The sequence below is a fragment of the Echinops telfairi genome, unplaced genomic scaffold, assembly GCF_000313985.2.
Source record: "Echinops telfairi isolate 266 unplaced genomic scaffold, ASM31398v2 ScPeMD7_7457;HRSCAF=8495, whole genome shotgun sequence".
Lineage (NCBI taxonomy): Eukaryota > Metazoa > Chordata > Mammalia > Afrosoricida > Tenrecidae > Echinops > Echinops telfairi.
The window spans coordinates 46219041-46228735 of record NW_022111357.1 but is presented as its reverse complement, the minus strand read 5'-3'; the positions used below and the strand labels follow the sequence as shown (position 1 = coordinate 46228735).

Below are 9695 nucleotides of genomic sequence, written 5' to 3'. Positions count from 1 at the left end.
AGTGACCCTATAGGACAGAGGAGAATTGTCCCTGTGGGTTTCTGAGGCAGTAAATCTTGATGGAAGCAGACAGCCTCATCTTTCTCCCGTGAAACAGCCAGTGGACTCTACCCGCTGACCTTGGCTGACCTGGTGGTTGGCAGCCCAGCGTAAAACCCACTAGGCCACCAGGGTTCCTTAGATGACCCAGCAGAGTAAGAAAACGATCGAACCATATCATTGGTATCCCACGTAAAATTTTGCTGAGGATAATTTTTTAAACGGCCGCAGCAGAACATCGACGGGAAGCTGCCAGACCTTCAAGGCAGACCCAGAAGAGGGCGTGGAATGAGGGCAACGATTGCGCGGGTCGGCTAGAGCTTGGCTGAAGTGGAGGACACCAGGAAGCTATTTACTTGTGTTCTATTGACTTTGCCACTGTGTGGCTCATAACCCAATTTCAGAACAGCTCACTGTACTCACGTGGAATCCGTCCGCTCGGTACTCACGTGGAGGCAGTCACTCAGACAGAACCAGGCGACAGGTACTACGTGACTGACACTCCGCAAAGGTGTGCGTCAGCGCTGTCTCTTATCACGCTCTCTATTCCTTCTGCATGCTGAGCAGAGGCTCTAAGAAGCTGTGCGATTGGCAGAAGAATGCGGCATGAGGATTAGCGGAAGGGGCGTTAAAAACATGCAGACGACACGGCCTTGCTGGCTGAAAGGGAAGCGCTTGCTGAGGAGATCCAGGACCCTGCAGCCTTCAGGGTGGGTGACAACTCAAAGTAAAGAAAAGCAAAGCCTTATGCCTGGCCCACCCTCCGAAGACTGAGACGTGCCTGACGGAAGCCGAAGCCTTTTTAATCACCTCATGTGCATGGAAACGTGGACCGCGCATACGAAGAACGCGGAGAGCTGATGTATTCGGATTAAGGTGTTGCCGAAGAACATTGTGAGTCTCACGGGCAGCTAGAAGACCACACAAATCTGTCTTGGAAGGACTGCAGCCAGAATCCTCCTCAGAAGCAAAGTTGGCAAGACTTTCGCAGGTCCCACGTGTTAGGAGAAGAGCCCAGTCCCTGGAAAAGGACCTCATACTTGGTGCAGTCCAAGGACGGCGAGTAAGAGGAACCCGCTGGTCAGATCGGCTTGGTGGCTGCAAAAGCGGGGTGCGGGTGGTGCCAGACCCAGCAGTGTTCCATTCCGGTGCCCACCGAACGAACGGACGGTGGCCCCTACCCACACCCCGTTCGCTCAAGAACTAAAGGGTGGCACCCTTGAACACTGCACCTTAAAATAAATGACGCGTGTGAACAATCAGAGTGGGAAGAGCAATAAAATGAAAGAGGAAAACTAGCTCAATTCGGGGACGAGATAATCATGTCCCAACCCTCCGCAAGAACCCTTCCAGCTCGGAGAAAGGGACTTGGCAGAGTTGCAGGGGTGACGTCAAGACACCAAACTCAGTTGGGCTTGTAGAAAGCACACTGAGAAATCCGAAAGGAAGACTCAGGAAACAATTCAATATGGGAGAGCATCAAAGAGAATAAAACACCATGGGGCGGAGCGGGAGGGAGGGGGAAATGAGGAGCCGATGCCAGGGGCCTACGTGGAGAGCCAAATGCGTTGAGAATGATGAGGGCAATGAGTGTACAAATGTGCTTGACACGATGTATGTATGGATTGTGATAAGAGTCGTATGAGCCCCCAATAAAATGATTTTTAAAAAAGAAAGTAAATGTCTAGAAGAGAATGAAACATATGTACAAACATGCCTGCTTCAATCGATGCATGGATTATGATATGAGTTGTACGAGCCCCCAATAAAATGCTTTAAAAGAAAAAAAAGAGTATAAAACATTTAGGAATAATTCTAAGGAGGGATGTGAAGGACTTATAAAATGAAAACGCTAAAACACGGCTGGGAGAGATTAAGGAAAGCTTACACAAATTGAAAGACGTTCCACGTTCACGAATTGAAGACTTACTATTGTCAAGATGGCAAGACGACTCAAAATGATCTGTAGCTTTGAGTCAATCCCGGTAAAAACTCCACCAGCTTTCTTTATAGAAACAAGGAAAAAGAGTCTTTAACTTTATCCGGCACAGCAAGAGGCTCCAAATAGCTAAGCAGTGTTGAAAAAGAACAAAGTAGGAGACTCTTCGAGAAATGGTGCACTCTTTTCCTGTCTGCTGTGTTGCTCTGGTGTGTTCAAGATTCGGTCCCACCCGTAACCCAGCGCCATGGCTGAGAAGGCATTGCTACTGCAGGGGTCATGGACTCAACACTGCTTTACAGGAGGTGCTGAAGACCGCCCTCGTCCATGATGGCCTCGCACATGGAATCCGCAAAGCTGCCAAAGCCTTAGACCAGCGCCAAGCTCATCTGTGTGCTGGGCCTGTGTGCTGAGCCTGTGGATGCCGTTAGTGGAGGCCCTGTGTGCCGAGCACCACATCGACCGCATTAAGGTGCATGGCAACACGAAACCAGGAGAGTGGGCGGGCCTCTGCATAACCGACAGAGAGGGGAAACCCCGGAAAGTGGCTGGTTGCAGTTGTGTGGTTGTTAAGGACGATGGCAAAGAATCTCAAGCCAAGGATGTTATTGAAGAATACTTTAAAAGCAAAAAATGAGGCAATAAAACTTTGCTAACTGTTAAAAAAGAGAGAAAGAAATGGTGCTGGGGAAATTGGATTTCCACACTCAGAAAAGAAAGAAAGAAAGAAAAATCCATGTCTCACACCATATACAAAAACAAATTCAAAATGTGTCAACGAAAACCAGGAAGTTCTTGGAAGAACAAGCAGGAACAACAATGTCAGGCCTGGCTTTCAGCAATGTTTTTTTTTAACTATAGTAATAAATCACAAACAGGAAAAGACAAAATAGGTAGCTAACCCGTTGATGTGAGTCGATTCCAAGTCATAATGACAGTCTGGGACCAAAAAGAACTGCACCACCCAGTTTCCGAGGCCGCAAATGTTTATAAGAGTAGACAGCCTCATAAGAGTGAAAAACTTTTGTTCATCAAAAGACTAGATCCAAAAAAAGTGAAAAGACGAGCCACCAGCTAGGAGAATATCTTTGGGATCCATAGAGCCGGCAAGGATCTCGTCGCAAAAATATACATAGAACTCTGACAACCAAAAGACAAGCCAGTCAGAAGATGAGCAAAACACCTGAAGAAGCATTTCACAAAAGAAAGCATTCGAGCGACCATCGAACACGTGAACAGGTGTGCAGCACCCTTCACCATCAGAGAGATGCAAATCAAAACCGCAGTGAGGTGCCACCGTCCTCCCACAGGGCGGTTACCATAAAAGGAGAATAAAGCAAAGCAAATGTTTTTCTAGGGGAGGGGACATCTAGGCCAATTGTGGAAACAGTGCATAAAGACATGCTCTCCATCCTATTCTGGTGAGGAACATCTGGGGTCTCCAAAGCTTGCAAGTGAGCGTCTAAGAGAGAACCGGGGGCCTCTTTCCATCCGGGGCAAAGGTGAGTGAAGAAAACCAAAATCCGTCCCACAGACTAACAAACCACATGAACCCCAGCCTCCACTAGCTTGAGACCAGGAGACCTAGCCACCACTACCGGCCACTCGGAATGGGATCACAACAGAAGGTCTTGGACAGAGTGGCAGAAAAATGTGGAACACATTTCGAAATCATCAAAAAAGATGCACTGCTCTGTGAGAAGCTGGTGACGTCAACGTCATTGAACATGATGTGCAGAAATGGTTGACCGGGAACATGCCTCTCATTGAGAAATATCATAAAATGTCATTCAAAACAAAACAAAACAGGTGGTGGGCCGTATTTGTCCCATCGGCCATAGTTTGCTGCAGCCCCTTGGTCAAGGGCATCAACCTACTAGAACAGTGTGGGGGCTGGGAGATTGAATGTTCCTTGGGGAGAAAAGAGCCCCTCGATTCTTAGTACGAATTGTTAGAATACATTCCCTGACAAGAGAAGAAGCCAACACATCTCAGAGAAAACGAGTCTGCAGGGCTACCAGCCTCATTGACCCTGAGACACAAGAACTAGATGGTGCCCGGCAGCCCCTGCCAACCATGCTGATCAGGGAGAAAGACAGAGAGCAGGACTCGAGTCCTTCAAGAGTCCTGACTTCCCAGACCAACTAACACCGTCCCCTCTCAGACACTCCCTAGACCTTAAACAGAAGTTACCCCACGAGCTCACCTTTTAGGGAAATAAAACAAAGATTGGCACATAAAATAAAGTATGGGGCTCCATTAAAAATTGACCTATACGAGACTGAAATGTCAAGAACTGCCCTCAAGCCAAAAGGAGAAGACGGGGTGGGGTGGGAGCGGGGAACAGAGAGTCCTGGAAACAAATAACTAGAATTCCGCGAACAAGAATGTCGTCATGTTGCGAAAAAATGCCTGGCGTCGCTGAGCGCCCTGTGCTGAAATTGTACCTGGGAACCTTAGTTTGCTGTGTTTTCACCGAAAACCACAGCACAGTTTTCTTTTTTAAACAAAAACAAAGGGAGCTCGTTGGCTTTTGAGCAAATGAAACAACAGTGAGCATTTATTGGCTCCCTCGTTGTAAGTCTAGGAGGGTCCAGCCTCAGGCACGGCTGGATCCAGAGCCACACATCCCACCTGAGCTCCATCTGTGTCCCTGTCCCCCCACTCCCCACCCCGCACCCCTATTTCTCTCGAGAGGGCTCACTCTCAGGAGGCAGCAGGCAGCTGTTTCTGCATTTACAACCAAAGTCTCAGGGCTGCTTTTCATTGGCCAGACTGACCTTTCTTTGAACCAATGGTGGACAGCGACATTCTGAAGGATCGCATCTGAGCTAGGTGGTGAATCTAGAGCCCTAGATATAAAGAGGGGTGTGTGTGTGTGTGTGTGTGTGTGTGTGGCGTGGAGGTGGGGTGGGGGATCCTCTCCCACATTTGCATCGGGTAGCCAGTTGTGCCCATGACACAAAGGAGAGGTTGTGGGAAGCCCAGGGTGCGGGGCAGTGGCTGGATTTGAACCTGGGAGAAAGGCTTGGTGTTCTGCACCCTTAAAGAGTTTGGGAAACCCAGCGGGGCAGCTTGACCCTGCCCTCCCAGGTCGGAGCCAGGGACTGAGTTTGGTTTGGTTTGGGTCTCTGACCAGTGGAGTGGCTCTGCCACGGATCCCCCAGAACTCTTCCTTGGGGCGGGCTGCCCCTGTTCTGCTCCTGGCAGGGGCGGGGAAGTTTGGGGTCCTCCCTGACCCTCCAGGTTCTTCAGTCCTGTAGCCCCCTGAGCGGGGCCTCTTCTGCCTGCACTATCTGCCCCTCCTAACACCAGTCCCTTTGGTACCCACCTTAGTACCGGATACTGACCCCTTTCTCATCTCTGCCAGCCCCCACCCACCCACCCAGGCCCTATATTTCTCTGTTCTTTTGTCTCTCTGTCTCTTTGTGTGTAAAGTCTCTCTCTCTCTCTCTCTCTCTCCATCCATCTTCCCCTCCGCCTGTCTCTCACTCCTCGCTCCCCTTCGCTCACTCCTGGCAGCTGTCTGGCCCGGGCCTTGCTCCCCTCACTGGAGCAAGCACTAAAAATATCACGGGCTGCTGCTGCAGCGGAAGCACCTGGGGACCGGGGAGCAGGCGGCAGGAGCAGCCATGCGACCTTGGCTGAGCCTCCACCCGCAGCGCCCCAGCCGCCCTCCCCCACACTCACCTCCAGCATGCCGCTGGGATCGCTTCCCCGCCAGGACCCGCCCCCAGGCTCTGCGTCCGTCAGTGCACCCTGCAGTCGGCGGACACCAGGGCACCACTGTCTAGTGCTCAGTCTAGCGACATCCAGGGACCTGAGGAGGCAAAGGCCCGTTGTGTATGAAGGTGGTCTGGGAGGGGGCAGGGGGGAATGGGGCTAGCAGGGGTTCAGACCCGCCACCCCTCTGAGGACTGGGCAGTCTGAGAAAGGGGTGGGAATGGGGCTGGGGAGGGGGCTGCGGCAGTACAAGAAGGTCGCAGGGACCCACGAAGGAGCATTCCGTGGGGTGATGGGGTCAGAGAGGTGGCCTGTCCTCAGGAATGGTTGTGCTTGGACTCATTTTCCAAGATCTACCTGCTGCCCTGGGATTCCACACAGTGGGTGCTTCCACTCATCCACACATAGTAGGTGTCCCTGAGTGGGAACCTGCTCAGAGTAGGTCCCTGCACATCATAGATACCTGCATTCAATAGGGCCCCACACAGTGTAGGTATCTGCACCCAATAAGTGTCAACGCCTGCCTAAACGCAGACTCCAGCACACAGTAGGTACTCAGTATAGGTGCCCGCACACAGGAAGGTCCCCCACACAGTAGGTGTTCAGGGACTGGTGGTAGAAGTGGTGTCCCAGCTTGTCAGCACTTGCTGAGTGACTTTGCAATGGACCCGCCCTATGTTTCCTGCCTGCCTGCCTACTCTCAGACACCAGACACAGCCTGCCCCTCACCTGGTCTTCCTCACCTACTGGGACGCCCTTGGCGGGACCTGAGGCTGGGACAGGTGAGAACTGGGAAAGAACTTTGGCGCTAGCAGCGGGGGTTCAAGTCCAGCCTCTGATGTGCCTTCCTATGTGATCCCCAGCCCCGCCACCCCCCTCTCCTTCAGGTCTGGTCTGACCTGGCAGGTGGGGACCATACAAAGCAAGACCACCAAGGAGCCAGGCTCTGCAAGCCATGGGGTCAAGGCTGGGCTGGAAGGAGGGGCGGATGGGACTGGGGAGCCCTGGAGAGCCAGAGGAGTGCTTCTGGGTGGAGGAGACCTGGTAAGGACCAAGACCCACAGGCAGGAAAGGCACCAGTCAGATGCAGGGCTGAAGGAGAACACTGGGGGAAAGGCAGCCAGGCCCTGGGGTGGGCCTGTGAGGGGCAGAGCAGGGACACAGGCAGGGGGGTGGGATTTTACTGAGGGGTCTAGGGAGTCATGGCGGGGTTTGGAGCAGGGAAGGGGTGATCCAGGGTCTGCTTCAAGCCCCCCCTCCGTGAATACAACGTTGGGAGCACTGTCTTGTGACTCCTATCGAGAAATGAAGTCAGGAAGTGGGAGCCAGGTTCCACGGTTGGAGTGGGAGCCTACAGATAAGCACAGGGAGGAGGCGAGAGGCCCCTGTGGTCCCAGATTGGGGTTGGGAGAGGTCAGTGGGATGTCATGTTGAACTTACTGGCCACACGGATGGCTGCATCTAGAACGGTCCGTAGATATGCGTTAGTGCTGCTCGCTTCCGTTCGGTCCGCTCCTCCACGCGGGGAAGCTCCCTTGTGCTGAACGCTGCTCCGGAGTGGTTTCAGAAACAGATCATCGCCAGGCCTGTCTTGGGGGGATTTGAACCGCCTGCCTTTCAGGCTCAGTTGGATGTTTAACCAGAGCCATCAGTTGCTGACCTAAAGGGTGTTGTTGAGAATAATAATAATTTCTCATTTATCCAGGGGTCATGAGGGTGGGAGAGTAGGGGAGGGGGGAGGGGGGAAATGAGGGGCTGATACCAAGGACTCAAGTAGAAAGAAAATGTTTTGAAAAGGATGATGGCAACATATGTGTAAATAGGCTTGACACAATGCTGTATGGATTTTTATAAGAGCTCTAAGAGCCCCTGATAAAATGATTTAAGAAAACAAAAAACAATTGGTTTTTTTTAATCTGCCAAGTGGTGCGGTGGAAGAAAGGGCTGGCAACCTTCTGCTGTTGTAATGATTCCAGCAACAACAACAAAGCACCTTTGGAGCACTTCCATTGGGTAACCCTTGGGGTTGTTTTGAGCTGAAACAGCCTCAATGGCATAAGTACATATGCACAGGCAGGTTAGTACACACACACACACACACACACACAGAGTCAGCTGAGAGGGGCAGTAAGCAACAACCTATTCGTACTGAGCCCACCTCATTGACAGATCTTGGTTTCTAACACCATGCTCCAAAGGAGAAATGTCTGATTCGAGGATAGGGCAGGGACTGTCCAGGGTGAACCTGGAACATCTTGAAGTGCCAGAAAGTCAGGACAAGGAAAAAGCAAAATGATACAATCACAACACCCCACACCCACCCCTGACACACACACACACACACACACAGGAGATAAGACCACGGGACCCAGGAGCCAACAGAAAGAGGTAACAACAGAATCAAGTAGCATCTAACCACAAATCCAAAATAGGTAGCAGGTACCTGTAAATCCAGATGGATGGAAATGATTGAACAAGTAAACAAATGACATAAATGATCCAAGATATAAATAGACAGGCGAGAAGAGACCAGACTGCTGCGTGCAAGAATTCCTAATCATTTCTGGAGCTATTCTGCTTCCAAGAAGGGGGCGCACAACGCCCACCCCTTCAGCGTGGGATGTGCAGACTTGCTTCCACCGGCCGTGGCCTGGACAGGGCAACTGACAGTGACTTTACAGTGGAGAGCGCTCAGGCAGGAGAGCCAGGTCAGTATCAGGGACAAGTCCTAGGGCTGTCACGTCCAAGTTCTGGGTGGGGTGGGAGGAACACACCTCACTTTCATAGTCTTCCTCCCTAAACCCATCATGTGAGACAAATCCCAACCGAGGGGCATGCTACAGACCATCTGTCCACAGTGCTCTCTGAGAAATAGGGCACACCTGAAAAACTATGCAAGACCAGAGGAACAGAGGGGACGTGAGTTCTCAATCCCATGTGGGTGTTGGATGGGATCCCGTGTGCAGGGCACACCCGGGGGTAATGAAGGCCATCTGAGCAGAGCAGGGCTTTCAGTAAATAACGATGTGTCAACATTGGTTCATTCGTAATGACAAATGCACCGCACACATGTAAGTTATAACGGGAACCAGGGGTGGGTATGTGGGAACTCTGGGTGCTATTATTACAAACCTTCTCTCAAGCAAACACGGCTTTTTAAAGAAAAATGTCAATGTCCCTACTGTCGCCACGAAGAAGTCAGAGCAGGCGCGGAACTAGCTGTGTGCGCCGTAGTCTTCATCCCGGCCTGCCTCCCACTAGCCCCAAGGTGGGCACAGCCCAAGCGGCCATTCACGGAGGATGGCGCCATCCGGTGTGGTCCATCCAGGCCACGGAATATTAATCAGGCATAAAGAGATATGGGGTTGTGAGGCGTGCCACCAGGTGAATGAGCCTTCAGAGCACAATGCTGGTTGAGATAAGCCCGTCCCAGAGGGACAAATGCCGTATGGCCCCTAGCGGCCCTGTGTGTGACAGGACACACCACCCAGCCTGCACCGTCTGCACACGGGTCTTCTTGTGAAGCCCATGGTTGCAGCCACTGTGTCCATCCAGCTCCGTGAGGGCCTTCCTCTTTTTGGCTGCCCCTCCACTTTCCCAAACCTGATGTCCTTCTCCACGGACCGGTCTCTCCAAAGTACCCAGAATCAGGAAGCACAAAGAAATCCGTGTGTTTCCAGGGACAGGTAGACAGCGAGCTTCCTAAGGGGGCACGGAAACATTAGGAACGGATCGTGGTAGTGGATGCACTACACGACCAATGGCATTCATGTTGCTGAAGGGAACACACGGAAATGGTCAGGATGACAAATGTTTCAAGGCCACCGTGAAAGCAAGAGAAAAAGGTAGGTGGGTGTTGCCAGGGGAACACGGATGGTCTTGGGCCAGGGCAGGGGGATACCGAGTAGGAGGCTGGGTCTCATCCAAGCCAGAGGTGACCAGTCCTGGGCCAGAGTAGGGCTAGGGGACCCTGACTGGGAGAGCTCAGAGATGC

General features: G+C 51.9%; 1 pseudogene; it reads left to right on the top strand.

Moving 5' to 3' along the window:
- The window catches only part of LOC101640543, a 34270-nt pseudogene extending 31655 nt beyond the window's left edge, over nucleotides 1-2615 (top strand).
- The last annotated feature ends 7080 nt before the right edge of the window (nucleotides 2616-9695 follow it).